The following is a 20,357-nucleotide window of genomic DNA, read 5'->3' on the forward strand; positions in this document are numbered from 1 at the left end:
TTGTGAACCCTGCAACAGAAACCCTTTCCATCAGATGACTTGGTGCTTCTGTAGTGTCCAGTAAAAAAGCCTTGGTGGGCAAAGTGAATACTGCAATGTGAATGATTTGAACACTGAAGGCCAACTTGGTAAATGATGCTGAAACTAAGCAGATTGAAAACAAAAATTCTATAACAACAAATGATTAAGGGTACTTTCACACTAGCGGCAGGACAGATCCGACAGGCTGTTCACCCTGTCGGATCCATCCTGCCGCTATTTTGCCGTGCCACCAGACTGCCGCTCCGTCCCCATTGACTATAATGGGGACGGGGGCGGAGCTCCAGCGCAGCACAGCAGTGCGGGGTGAGAGGCCGCCGGACTAAAAAGTCGGACATGCAGTACTTTTAGTCCGGCGGCCTCTCGCCGTGCACTGCCGTGCTGCGCCGGAGCTCCGCCCCCCTTCCCCATTATAGTCAATGGGGACTGAGCGGCAGTCCGGCGGCAAGGCGAAATAGTGGCAGGACGGGTCCGACAGGGTGAATAGCCTGTCGGATCCGTCCTGCCGCTAGTGTGAAAGTAGCCTAAAGAATGAAAATTTTAAAAAATGTTCCTTGATAAAGGTGTTATCCTACAACCAGTATTACAATGCCATGAATAGGGTATTGCAGATAAAGTTTTTTTTTTTTTTTCAATATACAGTATATGCTATAAAAATGTACTTTTTTATGTACATTTTTCTCTCTGATACACCTCCTGATATTTATCCTTCCTGAGCACCTTCTTTTGTTGGCTAAGTGGCTTCCTTGTCCCCTCCTCCTCCCCTCATTGCTGGCATGGTGAAGTGGCCCAGATACCTTTCATTTAACCCTACTTCTACATTTAAAGAAATATATACAGTTGCAAGAAAAAGTATGTGAACCCTTTGGAATGATATGGATTTCTGCACAAATTGGTCATAAAATGTGATCTGATCTTCATCTAAGTCACAACAATAGACAATCACAGTCTGCTTAAACTAATAACACACAAAGAATTAAATGTAACCATGTTTTTATTGAACACACCATGTAAACATTCACAGTGCAGGTGGAAAAAGTATCTGAACCCTTGAATTTAATAACTGGTTGAACCTCCTTTGGCAGCAATAACTTCAACCAAACGTTTCCTGTAGTTGCAGATCAGAGGTGCACAACGGTCAGGAGTAATTCTTGACCATTCCTCTTTACAGAACAGTTTCAGTTCAGCAATATTCTTGGGATGTCTGGTGTGAATAGCTTTCTTGAGGTCATGCCACAGCATCTCAATCGGGTTGAGGTCAGGACTCTGACTGGGCCACTCCAGAAGGCGTATTTTCTTCTCTTTAAGCCATTCTGTTGTTGATTTACTTCTATGCTTTGGGTCGTTGTCCTGTTGCAACACCCATCTTCTGTTGAGCTTCAGCTGGTGGACAGATGGCCTTAAGTTCTCCTGCAAAATGTCGTATTTTATTAATTATTTACAAATTTTTCCTTCGATGATAGCAATCCATCCAGGCCATGACACAGCAAAGCAGCCCCAAACCATGATGCCACCACCACCATACTTCACAGTTGGGATGAGGTTTTGATGTTGGTGTGCTGTGCCTCATATTCTTCACACATAGTGTTGTGTGTTTCTTCCAAACAACTCAACTTTGGTTTCATCTGTCCACAGAATATTTTTCCAGTCAGTGGCGTACACACAATCCATAGGGCCCCGGTGCGAAACTGATCCATGGGGTCCCCTCCACTTTGCCCCCCCAACCTGCCTCCACCCACCGCTACCTCCCCTACCAGTGGTGTAACTATAGTGTTATGGGCCACAGTGCAAACATTTTTACAAAGAAGCGGCAGATTTTCTTACTAAGGGCTCTTTCCATGCAGCTAATCTGCTGCGTGAATGAGTGCCAAGCCCCATTCTGGACAGCAGAGACACGGAGCAGTAACATCATTGACTGTGATCTTTTTACTACAAAATCACGGTGACAACTTTATCTCACTCTGATTTTGTAGTAAAAAGATCACAGAGAGGCACGGAGCATTATCAATCATGTTAATGCTCCGTGTCTCTGCTGTCCGGAACGGGCTTGGCACTCTTTCACAGAGCAGATTCCACGCACGGATCCGCTCGTGTGAAAGAGCCCTAATCCCAATGCATGGCTACACTCACCCAGTCCTAATAAAATCTGGTCCTACCTCATCCAGGGTGTCGCTGGCGTCGGCGTGATGTCTGCTGGATCCAGAACAAGGTCCCTGTAATGAGAAAAAAAGAATAATCACATAAGGAAGGGATGGTGACTACCCCTGTGAAATCACCAGCAGGGGGCACTGTGCTGGCCTGTAAGACTGAGACATGCCTTTATAGCAGGGTGATCTAGGACATTTCCCCAAAGTGCAACCACACAGTACTAATAGTACTCATAGTAGTTATGCCAAATATGTGCCCCCTTAGGCTGGTTTCACACGGGCGTTGCGGGAAAAGGTGCGGGTGCGTTGCGGTGGGTTTGGGATCGGGGTTGTGTAGATTGTATTATTTTCCCTTATAACATGGTTATAAGGGAAAATAATAGCATTCTTAATACAGAATGCATAGTACAATAGGGCTGGAGGGGTTAAAAAAATAAATATTTTTTTTTAACCTTAATCCACTTGCTCGCGCAGCCCGGCTTCTCTTCTGTCTTCTTCTTTGCTGTGTACAGGAAATAGACCTGTGGTGACGTTACTCCGGTCATCACATGGCCCATCACATGATCTTTTACCATGGTGATGGATCGTGTGATGGACCATGTGATGACTGGAGTGACATCAACACAGGTCCTTTTCCTGTACACAGCAAAGAAGAAGACAGAAGAGAAGCCACGCTGCGCGAGCAAGTGGATTAAGGTGAGTTAAATTTTATTTTATTTTTTTAACCCCTCCAGCCCTATTTCACTTAGCATTCTGTATTCAGAATGCTATTATTTTCCCTTTTAACCATGTTAGAAGGGAAAATAATAATGATCGGGTCCCCACCCCGATCGTCTCCTAGCAACCGTGCGTGAAAATCGCACCGCATCCGCAGTTGCTTGTGGATGCTTGCGATTTTCACGCAGCCCCATTCACTTCTATGGGGCCTGCTTTGCGTGAAAAACACAGAATATAGAACATGCTGCGATTTTCACGCAACGCACAAGTGATGCGTGAAAATCACCGCTCGTGTGCACAGCCCCATAGAAATGAATGGGTCTGGATTCAGTGCGGGTGCAATGCGTTCACGTCACGCGTTGCACCCGCGCGGAAATCTCGCCCGTGTGAAAGAGGCCTTACAGTAGTTATGCCCAGATATGTTCCTCCCTCATAGTAGTAATGCCAGATTATGTGTCCCCTCGTAGTAGTAATGCCCAGTTTTGTGCCCCCTCACAGTAGTAATGCCAAATATGTGCCCCCTCACAGTAGTAATGCCCAGATTATGTGTCCCCTCACAGTAGTAATGCCAGATTATGTGTCCCCTCACAGTAGTAATGCCCAGTTATATGCCCCCTCACAGTAGTAATGCTAAATATGTGCCCCCTCACAGTCGTAATGCCCAGATTATGTGTCCCCTGACAGTAGTAATGCCAGATTATGTGTCCCCTCACAGTAGTTATGGCAGATTATGTGCCCCTTCACAGTATTTATGCCCAGTTATGTGCCCCCTCAAAGTAGATATGCCCAGATATGTGCCCCCTCAGAATGGTTATGCCAGATTATGTGTCCGCTCACAGTAGTAATGCCAGATTATGTGCCCCTTCACAGTATTTATGCCTGGTTATGTGCCCCCTCAAAGTAGATATGCCCAGATATGTACCCCCTTAATTATGTGTCCCCTGACAGTAGTAATGCCAGATTATGTGTCCCCTCACAGTAGTTATGGCAGATTATGTGCCCCTTCACAGTATTTATGCCCAGTTATGTGCCCCCTCAAAGTAGATATGCCCAGATATGTGCCCCCTCAGAATGGTTATGCCAGATTATGTGTCCGCTCACAGTAGTAATGCCAGATTATGTGCCCCTTCACAGTATTTATGCCTGGTTATGTGCCCCCTCAAAGTAGATATGCCCAGATATGTACCCCCTTAATTATGTGTCCCCTCACAGTAGTAATGCCAGATTATGTGCCCCTCACAGTAGTTATGGCAGATTAGGTGCCCCCTCAATTTAGTTATGGCAGATTAGGTGCCCCTCAGTAGAGATGCCCACTTTTGTGCCCCCTAACTCTAGTTGTGCCCATCAAATATCCCCCCACCCCTGCCCCCAGTCTGCAGCGTTAGGAAAAAAAAAAAAAAACATACTTACCTTCTTCCCTGATGACAGGAGGCAGATTCCCGGGCTTTCAGCCAGCAGCGCGATATGAGGCCAGCAGGGGGAGCTCCTGAGCTCTGAAGATCAGTGAAGCAGGGAACAGAGAGGTTTCGCTGCTTCACTATGGAAACGGAACTGCCTGGACATGTAATGGAGGCATGGAGCGCTCTGATGGGGCCCAAAATTGCCACTGTACTTCATGCTGGGCCCCATCAGAGCGCTCCATTACATGTGAGTACAGTGGGGCCCCTGCCGTGGCCTGGGGGGGAATCCACAGGCGGCCAGGCCCCCTGGAGTGCCGGGCCCGGTCGCAACAGCGACCCCTGCGACCCCTGTATGTATGCCAGTGTTGCCAGTACTGCTGTGGAACATCCAGGTGCTCTTGTGCAAACTGTAAACGTGTAGCAATGTTTTTTTTGGACAGCAGTGGCTTCCTCTGTGGTATCCTCCCATGAAATCCATTCTTGTTTAGTGTTTTACGTATTGTAGATTCGCTAACAGGGATGTTAGCATATGCCAGAGACTTTTGTAAGTCTTTAGCTGACACTCTAGGATTCTTCTTCACCTCATTGAACAGTCTGCGCTGTGCTCTTGCAGTCATCTTTACAGGATGGCCACTCCTAGGGAGAGTAGAAGCAGTGCTGAACTTTCTCAATTTATAGACAATTTGTCTTACCGTAGACTGATGAACAGCAAGGCTTTTGGAGATACCTTTATAACCCTTTCCAGCTTTATGCAAGTCAACAATTCTTAATCGTACGTCTTCTGAGAGCTCTTTTGTGCAAGGCATCATTCACATCAGGCAATGCTTCTTGTGAAAAGCAAACCCAGAACTGGTGTGTTTTTTTTATAGGGCAGGGCAGCAGTAACCAACACCTCCAATCTCATCTCATTGATTGGACTCCAGTTGGCTGACACCTCACTACAATTAGTTCTTGGAGATGTCATTAGTCTAGGGGTTCACATACTTTTTCCACCTGCACTGTGAATGTTTACATGGTGTGTTCAATAAAAACATGGTAACATTTAATTCTTTGTGTGTTATTAGTTTAAGCAGACTGTGATTGTCTATTGTTGTGACTTAGATGAAGATCAGATCACATTTTATCACCAATTTGTGCAGAAATCCATATCATTCCAAAGGGTTTACATACTTTTTCTTGCAACTGTATATATATATTGTAGCTCTCTAAACAGGGGAGAAGTAAATTGTGGGTGCATTATATAGCGTATGTATCACTTGGGCTATGTGTGAGGGAAGGGGTTAACAAGAGTAAATTGCAATGCACTACTGGAAAATGCAGGTGCTTAATTGTTTCAGGTGACAAGTCCACCGGATAAGGCCTCCTGCACACGAATGTGTGCGCCCCGTGGCCGTGCTGCGGGCCACAAATTGCGGCTGCAATGCACGAACATCGACCGTGGGGCAGCCGCAGCAGATCGCGGACCCATTCATTTTAATGCGTCCGCGATCCACACGTTCTGCAAAAAGATAGGACATGTTCTATCTTTTTGATGAGCGGAAGTAAGGGGCGAAACCCCACGGAAGCAATCCATAGTGCTTTCGTAGGATTCTGTTCCGTGCTTCCATTCCGCATCTCCGGATTAGTGGACCCATTGAAGTGAATGGGTCCGCATCCGTGATGCAGAATGCACACGGAACGGTGCCCGTTTATTGCGGATCCACAAATGCGGTCCGCAATACGGCGACGGGACACCTACGGTCGTGTGCAGGAGGCCTAAGTAATTAAAAAATATTTTACATTTGTTAGATAACCCCTTTAATATGTTATTTACACATTATACAGGTCTTTAAAGAGTACCCAAACCTTTCTTTAAAAAAAGACACAAAGGTGTAGAAGCACTGCTTCTTCAGCTTTCATTGGCACTGCATGACTTTGTTTTTTGAGCATGTAAAGTATAAATCCCATAGTTCCAGTGCAAAGTACAGATTACATTTTTAGAATTAACCCCTTAAGGACCCGTGACGTACATGCACGTCATATCTGGACGTGACTTAAGGAGCAGTGACATAAATGTACGTCATGCTGATCGGGCAGGACCTGCGCCCGATCAGCGGCACGGACCTGGCAGTCACTGACAGCCTGGTCCCTGCTGCATACGCTGGCATTGGTGAAAACACTGATGCCGGCGCATTAACCCTTGCACTGCCGCGGTTAGTCCTGACCACGGCACATGCAGTATCCTGCCAGGTGCAGGGTGTCCATCGGGTCCCCTCGCTGCTGTGATGGGGACCCGATGGCAGGGAAGGCAGCCTGATGCCTTACTTACAGTAGGCATTGTGGCTGCCTTCTGTGAGAGCCTGTGAGATCCAGCACCCTGGATCTAACAGACAGGAAGCTGTAAGTGTATTACAGTGAGTAATACACTTACAGCCAATGCATTACAATACAGAAGTAGTGATGAGCGGCAGGGGTCATATTCGAATTCGTGATATTTCGCGAATATTTAGTAGAATATTCGTCGAAAAATTCGCAATTTTTTTTTTACTCTAAAAATCGGAAAGGTAATGATTGTGTAATATGCGAATTTTCGGAATTCAAATTTTCGTATTCAAATTTTTTATTGCGAATTTTTCAACTATTCAACTACTTTCAACTATTAGACAAAGAAGATTATAGCACTATATTAGCTAAATTGCTCTATATTCGATTTTTTTTTTGAATATTCTCTATATTGCTATAACTTAGGCTACTTTCACACTACCGTTCAGAGCGGGTCCATCTGATGTCTGCACAGACGGATCCGCTCCTATAACGCAGACGTTTGGATCCGTTCAGAACGGATCAGTCTGCATTATAGTTTAAAAAAAATTAGTAGTTCAGACGGATCCGTCCAGACTTTACATTGAAAGTCAATGGGGGACGGATCCGTTTAAAAATTGAGCCATACTGTGTCAACTTCAAACGGATCCGTCCCCATTGACTTACATTGTAAGTCTGGACGGATCCGCTTGCCTCCGCACGGCCAGGCAGACACCCGAACGCTGCAAGACTAATGCAAGACTGATGCTTGCTGAGCGGAGCGGAGGCTGAACGCTGCCAGACTGATGCATTCTGAGCGGATCCGCATCCACTCAGAATGCATTAGGGCAGTACGGATGTGTTCGGGGCCGCTTGTGAGACCCTTCAAACGGAACTCACAAGCGGAGCCCCGAACGCTTGTGTGAAAGTAGCCTCAGTTTTTTCGAATATTCGTAATATTCTAAAACAAGAATATATAGCAATATAGGGAATATTAAAAAAAAACGAATATAGAGCAAAATTCGCAAACACTACTACTCCTAAAGTCAAGTATATTGCAGCCTTCTTATTGGCCCACAAGCTAGAAGCAGTGAGGGATCATGTGTACTGATAAAAAAATAAAAAAATATTGAATATTCGAAATTACGAATATATATAACTATATTTAAAATATTCGCGAATTTTCGAAGTGCCTATATTCGCGATAAAAATTCGAAATTCGAATATTCGTGATCAACACTATACAGAAGTATTGTAATGCATTGTAAAGGGGAACAGACCCCCAGAAGTTGGTCCCAGAGTGGGACAAAAAAAAAAAGTGTTTTCAATAATAAAAAAAATAAAGTTTCAAGTAAAAAAAAAAAAAACCCTTTCCCAAAATAAAACACATAAAATTGTAAAAAAAATAGAAAAAACAGACATATTTTGTATCGTGACGTCCGTAACGACCGGGTCTATAAAAATTTCACATGATAGGTGAATAGAGATGTCGCGAACATAAAATTTTCCGTTCGCGAATGGCAGACGCGAATTTACGCAAATGTTCGCAAACGGGCGAACCGCCATAGACTCTAATAGACAGGCGAATTTTAAAACCCACAGGGACTCTTTCTGGCCACAATAGTGATGGAAAAGTTGTTTCAAGGGGACTAACACCTGGACTGTGGCATGCCGGAGGGGGATCCATTGCAAAACTCCCATGGAAAATTACGTAGTTGACGCAGAGTGTGATAAGTTGAATTCGCAATGCGATTAATATAACCTGTATTAATCGCATTGCGATTACAACTTAGATCTGAGTTCCTAATGGTTGTATTGCTAGAATTGACGAATATAACGAATATAGCACTATATTCTCAATCTTCGTTATATTCTAGCAATACAACCTTTAGGAACCCAGCTCTAAGTTGAATTCGCAATGCGATTAATATAACCTGTATTAATCGCATTGCGATTACAACTTAGTCAAATTTGTGACACTGCAGCTTCAGAATGAATCTAAGATGGATGCTGTCCTTGCTTTTTGATAGGAGGTGGGAGGGTCTGGGAGGGAGGGTATGCTGATTGGCTGGAATGTGTCTGCTGACTGTGAGGTACAGGGTCAAAGTTTGCTCAATGATGATGTATAGGGGGCGGACCGAACATCGCATATGTTCGCCCGCCGCGGCGAACACGAACAAGCGATGGTCGCCGGGAACTGTTCGTTTTCAAAAATGCTTTATTATGTAAAACTGAAACAAATTTGTTACCTTGCCTCACAAAAAGTGTAATATAGAGCAACCAAAAATCATATGTACCCTAAAATAGTACCAACAAAACTACCACCTTATCCCGTAGTTTCCAAAATGGGGTCATTTTTTGGGAGTTTCTACTCTAGGGGTGCATCAGGGGGTCTTCAAATGTGACATGGCAACTTAAAATTTTCCCAGTGAAATCTGCCTGCCAAAAACCATATAGCGTTCCTTTCCTTCTGCACCCTGCCGTGTGCCCGTACAGCAGTTTACGACCACATATGGGGTGTTTCTTTAAACTACAGGATCAGGGTAATAAACATTGAGTTTTGTTGAGGCTGTTAACCCTTGCTTTGTTACTGGAAAAAAATGGATTAAAATGGAAAATCTGCCAAAAAAGTGAAATTCTGAAATTTCATCTACATTTTCCTTTAATTCTTGTGGAACACCTAAAGGGTTGCCAAAGTTTGTAAAATCAGTTTTGAATACTTTGAGGGGTCTATTTTCCAAAATGGGGTCACTTTTTGTAGTTTCTACTTTAGGGGTACATCAGGGGGTCTTCAAATATGACATGGCAACTTAAAATTATCCCAGTGAAATCTGCCCCCTAAAAGCCACATGGCGCTCCTTTCCTTCTGCGCCCTGTCGTGTGCCCATACAGCACAATTTACAATCACAATGATTGACTACAGAATCGGGGTAATAAATATTGAGTTTTGTTTGGCTGTTAACCCTTGCTTTGTTACTGGAAAAAATGGATTAAAATGGAAAATCTGCCAAAAAAGTGAAATTCAGAAATTTCATCTACATTTGGTGGTTTCTATTATTTAAGCCTCGCAAAGTGACTTCAGACCTGAACTGGTCCTTAAAAAGTGGGTTTTGGAAATTTTCAGAAAAATTTTAAGATTTGCTTCTAAACTTCTAAGCCTTCTAAGGTCCCAAAAAAATAAAATGGCATTCACAAAATGATCCAAACATAAAGTAGACATATGGGAAATGTAAAGTAATAACTATTATATGAAGCATCACTATCTGTTTAAAAAGCAGAGAAAAAGAAATTTGGAAAGTTGTGAAGTTTTCAAATTTTTGGGAAATTTTGTATTTTTTTAAAATCATGAAGTACAATGTGTCACAAGAAAACTATCTCAGAATGGCTTGGATAAGTAAAAGCGTTCCAAAGTTATTACCACATAAAGTGACACATGTCAAATTTCCAAAAAACGGCCTGGTCCTTAAGGTGAAAAATGGCAGGGTCCTGAAGGGGTTAATAACACATAAACATGTTATGTTATAAAACATTATCATAAAGTAATTTGTTATAATGCACTTCACTCCAACCTTCATATAGTACTAAAGACAACATTGTAGAAAAGAGAACATTTTGAAGAAATCGTTAACAGATATAATATAGCTGAGCTGAGATTGGCAACTGTAGTGATGGTTGTCATTTGGCAGAACTCATGTTTTATACTTGTCTGTTTTTATGTTTTTGTATCTCTCATCCTGTTCAATTGAGAGTGACAGTCAGGTCGCAGCGGTCGCAATTGCAACTTGGCCTCTAAGCCAGGGAGTGCCCACAGAAATGCACTGCCACTGACCGGCACATAGAAGGTGGTATTTTTTGTACTGGCACACATTGTAAGGTGGTATTTTTTGTAATGGTGCACATTATAAGGGGGTATCTGTTTGTGCTGGCACCAGGGGGGTAGCTATAGGGGAAGCAGGGAAAGCTGCTGCTTTAGGGCCCAAACTCAGAAGGGGCCAATACAGGAGGAGGACTACAAGATTTTGTCTGGCCCCCTCAACTGTATTATACAATTACATTATATACAGCGGCACTGTATATGGCACTGCAGGAAATGGACAGTAACTAGTAACATAGTTTTTAAGGCTGAAAAAGACATCTATCCATCCAGTTCAGCCTGTTATCCTGCAATTTGATCCAGAGAAAGACAAAAAAAAAACAACTGTGGGGTAGAAGCCAATTTCCCCCACTTTAGTGGAAAAAAATTCCTTCCCGACTCCACTCAGGCAATCAGAATAACTCCCTAGAAGTGTTGATCGAGCATGCTCGGCCGAACACCAGTTTGGCTCAAGCATCTCGATGCTCGAGACTGCTGGTATCCAGGGTAACAGGGGGAGGGGATACCACCTTTAACTCACCCTTGGCCCCTTTACCCAACCTTGACCCATAACAAAAGACACGACAACTGTATCACTTTATTGCTGGATGGTGATCGGCCACAGCTTCTTTATTAAAGCGGCAAACCTTAATAAACCATAATATCGGAACGGTATGCCAAAGGCTGGACTCCCAGCGGGCAAGTTAAACCGTAATCATCCGAGCTGTCTGCCAACCGCTGGACTCCCAGCGGGCAGTTACTCCATCTGCAACCACCATATCTCCGCTGTACTCAAATGCCGCCAGCTGTGACTTCTTTTTTTTTTTTTTTTTCACTTTATTGATAAACTCGACCAAAATTCGCAGCTTCTCCAAAGCTGTAATCATCGGAGCAACATCCAAAACCGCTGGACTCCCAGCAGGGCCTCTTAAAAATAGAAAAACAAAACAGAATAACCAAGTATCCATAACTGAACAGAACCGTGCACTTCGACCCGCCTCCCAAGAATAACCGCAAAGGGAGGGAGGGAGGGCCAATCTGCTTCCACTTGCAAGAGGAAGTGACCAGGAGAGAGAGGAGGTATATGTGACCTTCAGGATTTCCTGCACCGCCCTCATCCTGTCTAAGGAGGTTCCCCAGTGATTAACCCTCAATGACCCTAATCTGCAACCTACTTAACCATTACTGAGACGGGGCCAGATTCCTAAATGCCCCTAAGGGGAAAAGGGGGGGGGGGAGGACCATCAGTCCCTAAGCACCCTCCCTATACAGTCAGGCGCTTTCCAGACTGCTGGTATCCAGGGTAACAGGGGGAGGGGATACCACCTTTAACTCACCCTTGGCCCCTTTACCCAACCTTGACCCATAACAAAAGACACGACAACTGTATCACTTTATTGCTGGATGGTGATCGGCCACAGCTTCTTTATTAAAGCGGCAAACCTTAATAAACCATAATATCGGAACGGTATGCCAAAGGCTGGACTCCCAGCGGGCAAGTTAAACCGTAATCATCCGAGCTGTCTGCCAACCGCTGGACTCCCAGCGGGCAGTTACTCCATCTGCAACCACCATATCTCCGCTGTACTCAAATGCCGCCACGGAGGAGGCCTGTTCTCCCAACGGGGCTCCGACCACCACCCAGCATAACCGAGTCCGTTTTAGCTCACGTACAGGCCAGAAAAGGAATTGTCCAAATTAACACCCAAAAGGAAGACACCATCAGGTCCCATTAAAGAGCAAGGCCAATAAGGCCCGTGATGAGAGCATAGTCCAACCACTTTTCAAATCACTAGCCAGACCACACATGGAGTACTGTGTACAGCTCTGGGCTCAGAGGAGGGCAACTAAAGTAATGACTGGAATGGGGCAACTACAGTACCCTGGAAGATTGGCAAAATAAGGTTTATTCACTGTAGAAAAAAGACGACTAAGGCGAGATCTAATAACTGTGTATAAATATATCAGGGGTCAGTACAGAGATCACTCCCCTCATCTATTTATCCCCAGGAGTGTGACAAGGGGAACATTCTCTGTGTCTGGAGGTAAGAATGTATTTTCACAACATAGAAGAGGATTATTTACGGTAAGAGCAGTGAGACTATGGGACAATCTGCCTGAGGAGGTGGGTGAGAAAGGGATAATCATATGTCAGGACACATGAGGTCCAGAGCTCTGGAATAGACAAAGGCGCATTACCACAGCGCGGGTCACCAGCATCACCGCGCCTCCGGCGGAACTCTATACCAACCACCTCTGGATGGAGTTATGACCACCAGAATTCCAGGATCCTTGTCCAAAAGACTTCCACCTCTCGAAAAACCAAAGAGCGCCCACCAGCCTCTGTTCCTCTCTCCGCACCGCACAGAAGGTATACGAAAGCCAGCCATCGAACCGCTAAACGCCCCAAATCTGAAAGAAAAAACAATTAGCCCGAGCCACAACACGCAAAAGAGGATCGCACAACTAGACACAGAATAGTTATATTTCATCCAAAAAGTATTTTCTTTTTTGTTATTATTATTATTATATATATTTTTTTATTTTTTTTAAAAACCAAGGTAAATTGTCAAATCATAGTGCACTTGGAAAGAGTAAACGGATGGCTCACTGTGAGTGATCACGCTAGGTGCTCTGGACGAAGAGAGCCACCCCTTGCTCTGGAGAAGGTAAGATACATGCATAAAATTAAAAAGCAACTAACAAAACAATATCCTTAATCGATGAATACTCGATTTTCCTGAAGACCTAGATGTTTCTCACAATTAAAGTCCCAGTGTAATAAGCCCATATCATATGGGCGAGTCCCAGTGGAGATGATAAAAGCTGTGTCCCAGTAGGAGTAATCAGAATTGTATCCTCAAAGCTCTATATAGAGAACAGGGTTGTGCCTATGCAGACTGGCAGAGATAATAAATGCAACCAGATTTATTTTATTTTACCGTACCCGAACAAACCAGTCCGGGTACACACCCGCCCGGGCGCCCCGAGCGCCGGCCCAAATCACCAACAAATTGTCAAACCGCCTGGGGAAAACCTAACCTAAAGGGAAAAACAATTGGAGCCCCACCATGCGTGAAGTCATTACAGAATATTAAACGAACCGACCAGCCGGATCGAAACCAGGCGGAGGGGAGGTACACACCCCTTTATATTAACTGGATCGACAGGTATAGACGGACCCCAATCCCGAGTACTATTACCCCATACAAAAATTCTGGAATAACAACCCCCCGCGCAGTGCGGCCTTGAATGAAGAGACAAACACCTTGGAGAAAATATCAATCAGCCAGAACAGAAGGCTGAAGGAGACGGGACGTGACTATCCAAACTAAATACTCCCTAACTATACCGGTATCGCCTACCATACAATGAAACGATACATGCAAATAATGCTTGGAGGGTCACCATGCCGACCTGTGAAGTCCTGTCAAGAGGACCAGTCAGTGGGTCTGACCCGCATCACAACATAGATCCGAACGGGGAATGAAAGGCTGCAGTTTAACAGTGTAACTCCATGAATGGTGTTATATCAAGGCTCCCCCTGAGCGATGTCTACGAACGGACCTGGTTATCCGCTACTGGCTTACATCTAGTTATACCTGCGACTACTGACTCCGCCATATCCACTCAACAAGGGGCAGCCCTGCTTCGTACAAACCATGTGGCACCAGTATACTAATACCGCCCTAACGGCAACCAACCCAGCTGGACTAGAAGAAAGTCTCATGAACTGCTAACATCGTTGACATCTCCCCTGGATTCGACCCAACTGGATCCCACCGCACTGTAACTCCTGTAGCACTGGACATGAGGAAAGTGCATCACCACCAAGCTGCCCGCCTGCACAGACATGTTAGAAGCTCAGCCGAAGTGCCCGGTATAAACCATACCAACGGAACCTTGGGCCGGTGACCCGTACCGTAGACTGCAGAAAGAGAAAACCGTAATTGCGGCTGTGATGATATGAACTCACAACCATTTACATTAAAGGAAGGTCCATAGCCACGAGCTATAGAGCTGAATGCTAGGGGGATTACTACTACTGCGTCTCGCCTCCGTATATATGTACTAACCATGTCCTGTATGTCATTGTTGAAAGGCCAAATAAAACGCTTATATATATATTTTTTTTTTTTATATACACACGGCCTAGTGCCCGCAGATAGGAGCATAACAGGCAGTACTACTTTTTATTTTATTTTATTTTATTTTATTTTTTAAATACTACACTCCATGCTGAAAGGGAAATTGGGAGAACACCCGGCAGGACTGATCTATCCTGAAAAACATCCGCAAAAAAAAAAAGGCAGCCAATAAACAAGACACAAGATAGAAGCAAGGCTTCTCATGCAGGAGAATATAAACATACATAATAAATATATACATCGATCAAACCTGTTTAGTTATTTATATATGTATTTATTATTTATTTATTTATTTATTTTTATACCTTTATCGTAATATGTATATTCCAGATTTTTATTTATTTTTTTATCCATAAAATTACATTGTTAAATCATTTATTATTAGTATCATTTCATTCTTTTTAATCACGTTTTATTTTAATTTTTTTATTTTTTATAATACCTAGATATATATATATATACTCAGTTCCATTATTTTTATTTTATTTTTTTTATATTTTTTTTTTTTTTTTTTTATAATACCCTTTGTGATTCATTTATATATTTTAATGCCTATAATATATTAATTCGGTTAGTAATTTTCTTTTTTTTTAAAAACGTATAGACAGAAAAAACCTCCATATATGCTAATGATATCCCGTTGCTCAGGGCTGCACCTGAGTTGCCCAATTTCCAGGAAAATATGTGCGGGTAACCTACAGGCTCTGTAAATCCACCCTGAAGCCATTAAACGACCATCGAGATTGTTTTTTTGTATTTTAAATTTTTTATTTATTAAGGCAGGGACACCGCCTCTACCAGTGATTCTAACTCTGCACAAGAACCATCCTCCCCGCAGTACTCACCAGTCACAGAGAGGGACAGAACCTCCAAAGGAGCGGGTACGGGCTGCAGCGACCAGGCCGAGCCCTGGAGTGACGGTCAGGCAACAGCCTCGATACGGTGATTGTATAACCAGACTCCTCCGATGCGCTTGACATCCGTCCTAAAGACGATGATAAGCGCCACCTGAGGATCTGGAGCGCCCATTTCTCCCTGAAACCCAAGAACGGCGACAGGACTGGCGCATGTGGAATCCATTACGGCCATGCCTCCAGGCAACCTAAGGGAAGAAAAAAACGCACCTGTGCCTGCGTGAAGGGGAGGAGGGGGGGGGGGGGGGGGTGTCGCCATAATGGCTGCAAATAAGACCCAGAGAGCCTCATTGTACGGAAGGGGCTCTGATCGCAAAGCTGGGACAGTAGGAAGCTATAGGCACAGGTGCACCGAAATCGGACATGGCAAGCACGAGAGGTTAATCTATAATACTGGACAGGAGACTGGGGGAAGCTAAAACAAGCACCACATATGAAAACTCGCCTGCCCAGCGGTGCCCAGTACGGGACCCAGTAAACGCTGCAGGGGAAGGGGGGCGGGGGTTAGGCGAAGCGACCTAGCTTGCGCCATGGGAGCTAAAGGAGGCCGTCCAAAGCAGCAGGGGGGGGGGGTGAGGACCCCATATTGCCCTACATTACCGGGGAGACCAACAATCCCGCCCGGCTTGCTTAGCCCTAACGCCATGGAACAGAAGCTAGGAAGGGGGGGGGGGGGGGGGGCGTTGACACAGCGCAGCACCACAGACATCACTGGATGGGTCGAAAGAAACGGCGCACACACGCGGGAAGCTGGGGGATAATAAAAGTCGGGGGGGGGGGGTTAGGAGGAACGGCGAGCAGACCGCCGGACCTTCGCTGAAGCGCTGGAGCTGCATGTATACCGCAGCAGCAGCTGCACAAAGCCCCAGAAGCAGGCACAGGGGAGGAGGATGGCAGGGTAGAGCTCAAGCTGCTCTAACAGAGCACAGCTAACCCTCCCCTCCTCATGTAACTCACCAGGAAGCAGCCAAAGGGCAGAACCACCTGTGGACTCCTGGTGTGGACAGAGCAAAGGGGTATGTCAATACCAATCTGCTTCCACTTGCAAGAGGAAGTGACCAGGAGAGAGAGGAGGTATATGTGACCTTCAGGATTTCCTGCACCGCCCTCATCCTGTCTAAGGAGGTTCCCCAGTGATTAACCCTCAATGACCCTAATCTGCAACCTACTTAACCATTACTGAGACGGGGCCAGATTCCTAAATGCCCCTAAGGGGAAAAGGGGGGGGGGGGGAGGACCATCAGTCCCTAAGCACCCTCCCTATACAGTCAGGCGCTTTCCAGTCTCCTCCCCGCCAATAAACGTGCGGGTAAGTACTGCCCTTCACTGTAATGCTGTAGCCATGTTGGTTACTGGCAGTACAGTGATTGGCTGGCCGGAATGCGTCATCGATGACACGTGTTCGGCTCAGTGTTAGTCAGGGAGAGCTGTGCTGAAGAAGTAAAAGATAGTGTAGGGAGTAAATTATTATTTTTTTAAGTTGAAAAACTTGTCAGAGAACCAAAAGTCCTTTTAACCAGTTGCCGCAACTGTAACGCCGAAAGGCATCATTGCGGCGGCTCCCCCAGGCTACGCTAACGCCGATTGGCGTCATCTCGCGTGAGCCGAGATTTCCTGTGAACGCGCGCACACAGGAACGCATAGTGCACAAGTTCTTCTGCAGCCTGCCGGCCGCGATCATTGGCTGGCAGGCTGTAGATTTTTGAATGGACAAATGAAATGCTTATATCAGACGCTATTTTGAAAATAGCGTCTGATATAAGTGCTGCCTGGTCCTCTGGTGGTCCCTTTCGCTTGGATCGACCACCAGAGGACACAGGCAGCTCAGTAAGTAGCACCAAATCACCACACTACACATTAGACATTACCCTGTCATTTATTTAACCCCTTATTTAGCACCTGATCGCCCATATTAGACTCCCTGATCACCCTGATCACCCCCTTGTCCACCCCCTGTCACTGATCACCCCCCCCTGTAAGGGTCCCTTATCACCGCCAGTTAGTTAGCCACTTGTTAGGTAGTTTAGCGCCCACCGCACCGCAGTCACCGATTAGTCGCTGATTAGCGTCATCGCTGTCGCTAATCAGCACTAGTACTATATAGTATCTGTAAGTGATCAATACTGATCGCAATCAGATCTATATAAGTACATTAGGGTCACCTTAGGTTCTACAAAAACGCAGTGTTCGCCCGATCAGGCCTGATCTTGTGCGCACACTTGCGTTCAGTCCGCCCCGCCGCAGTGACAGAATTTTTTTTTTCTGATCACTGCAAAAACACCGTAAAATCGCTGCGCCGCTATAAAGATCACTTTTGAGCTTTTTGGATCTTTATTAGCGGTCGCAGCTTTACTTTGCAAGCACTCCTTTTTGCTAGGTAGGTTTGCTCTTTTTCCTGGGTAGTCTCAGAGGAATACCCCCTAAATTTAGTGAACCCAAAATGTCAAACAAGGGGTATTCCGCTGAAGAGGCCTACAGGATTCTGGCCCTGATGGATGAAAGCGATGGGGACGACTCACCCGCTGAATCCAGTGGTTCAGAATATGAACCTGTAGACAGCAGTGGCACTCTAACCGCTAGTGAGGATGACGAGGTAGAGGTCCCTGCTACGGCCAGACGTACCCGATCCCATGTCAGGGTTCTGCCTACCCTGCATGATGACCCTCATTTGCAGCAGAGTGGTGCTAGCGCTGATCTTGTTTATGGTGCGGCATACACCAGCAGCGCAGCACATCCTGGACCTTCTACCAGCACTGCCGTATTCCCTGGTGAAGTGGCGAGCACCAGAAGGGCAGTTCCAGCTGGTACGGTGGCACGTGCAGTAACTCCCCTGTCGCAGCCACCGCGTTCACAGGCCCGTAGAACCCTTAGTCTCCCAGAGGTGCTGGCAAATCCCAATTGGCACTCCCCTGCTTCCGCCGCACCCGTATTGCCCCCTTTCACCGCCCAGTCTGGAGTTCGCGTGGAGATGGCTCATTTAGGATCGGCCCTTCAGTTTTTTGAGCTGTTCTTCACCGCGGATCTCTATGACCTAGTTGTGGCAGAAACCAACCGCTACGCCACACAGTTTATTACCGCCAATCCGGAAAGCTTCTATGCCCAGCCTTTCCGGTGGAAACCAGTCACAGTTTCCGAGTTAAAAATTTTTTTGGGCCTTCTCCTCAGCATGGGTCTAACAAAAAAAAATGTATTGCGGTCATATTGGTCTAAAGACCCAATACATTACATGCCCATGTTCTCTGCTGCAATGTCTAGGGCACGTTTTGAGGCCATCATGTGCTTTATGCATTTTACGGACAATAGCACCTGTCATCCAAGAGGCCACCCTGCTTATGACCGGCTCCATAAAATTCGGCCCCTCATAGACCATTTGTCATCCAGATTTGCAGATGCGTATACCCCTAATCAAAACATCTGCATAGACGAGTCCCTAGTACATTTTACCGGGCGCCTTGGCATAAAACACTACATCCCCAGCAAGCGCGCCCGTTATGGGGTCAAACTGTATAAGCTCTGTGAAAGGGCCACAGGCTATACATATCGTTTTAGGGTCTATGAGGGAAAAGACTCAAAACTGGAGCCGGTCGGATGTCCTGACTACCTGGGGAGCAGTGGCAAGATTGTCTGGGACTTGGTGTCACCCTTACTCCACAAGGGGTACCACTTATACGTGGACAATTTTTACTCAAGCGTGGCCCTCTTTCGGCACTTACATCTAGTCGGAATTCAATGCTGTGGCACCGCGCGACTATAACCTTCACATGGGAGGGGTGGACTTCAATGACCAGATGTTGGCTCCCTATTTAGTTTCCCGACGCACCAGACGCTGGTATAAAAAGGTGTCTGTTTATTTAATTCAATTGGCGATGTATAATAGTTTTGTTCTCTACAGTAAGGCTGGGAGAACAGGATCCTTCCTAAAATTCCAGGAAGAGATCATTTCGGAACTCCTGTATCCAGGAGGGTCCGTGCCCCAAGGCCCTGATGTAGTGAGCCGGCTACATGGCAGACACTTCCCGTCTGTCTATCCTGGTACCCCAACTCAACGTTTCCCAAGAAAAAGATGTTGTGTCTGCAGCAGGGGTGGAATAAGGCGTGAAACCACCTTTTTTTGTCCTGACTGTCCTGACCAGCCTGCCCTATGCATAGGGGAGTGTTTCCGCAAGTTCCACACTCAGGTACACTATTAGTGTAGGGATCGCGTGACACAGGACAGGCACACAGGGCCCTTTCACACAGAGCTGCTACAAACCTCTCCTTTCACCTGGGACAAAGTGCATAATGTACTTCGCCACATCTCTGGGCGATTTGCGCTTTGCACATTGTCCCATGGGGAAGGAGAGGTTTGTCCTATAAAGGTAAAAAAAAAAAAAAAAAAATCACCGGTAAGTAAAAAAGTTATTGTTCTGTTTCAAAAGTTTATAAAAGTTAATTTTCTCTAAAGTTAATGTTAATAAATTTATTGCGTTGCGGCCTTTTTTTTTTTTTTTTGTTTTTTTTTTGTTTTTTTACCTTCTAGGTGGACCAAGCGATCGACTAGCTGCAGCACTGATGTGCATTCTGACAGAAGCATTGCGCTGCTGTCAGATTACACACAAGTCGGTGTATGCGGCGCTGCAAGACGAGATTTCTCCTCTGCAGTAAAAGATACGTTTGCCGAGGCATATGAGCTGAGGAGGCGGTGGTGTTCATATACTTTGGCAAACACTTTGTATATATAAAAAAAATTAAAAAATCCCGGCAATGATTTATTTATCCACATCGATTGATGTGAATGGATAAATCTGGTTTGCCAGGGCAACTTGTGACAAAAAATAAAAACTTACATGAACTCACTATGCCCAACACGAAATACCTTG

The sequence above is a fragment of the Bufo bufo genome, chromosome 2 (assembly GCF_905171765.1).
Source record: "Bufo bufo chromosome 2, aBufBuf1.1, whole genome shotgun sequence".
NCBI classification, from domain to species: domain Eukaryota; kingdom Metazoa; phylum Chordata; class Amphibia; order Anura; family Bufonidae; genus Bufo; species Bufo bufo.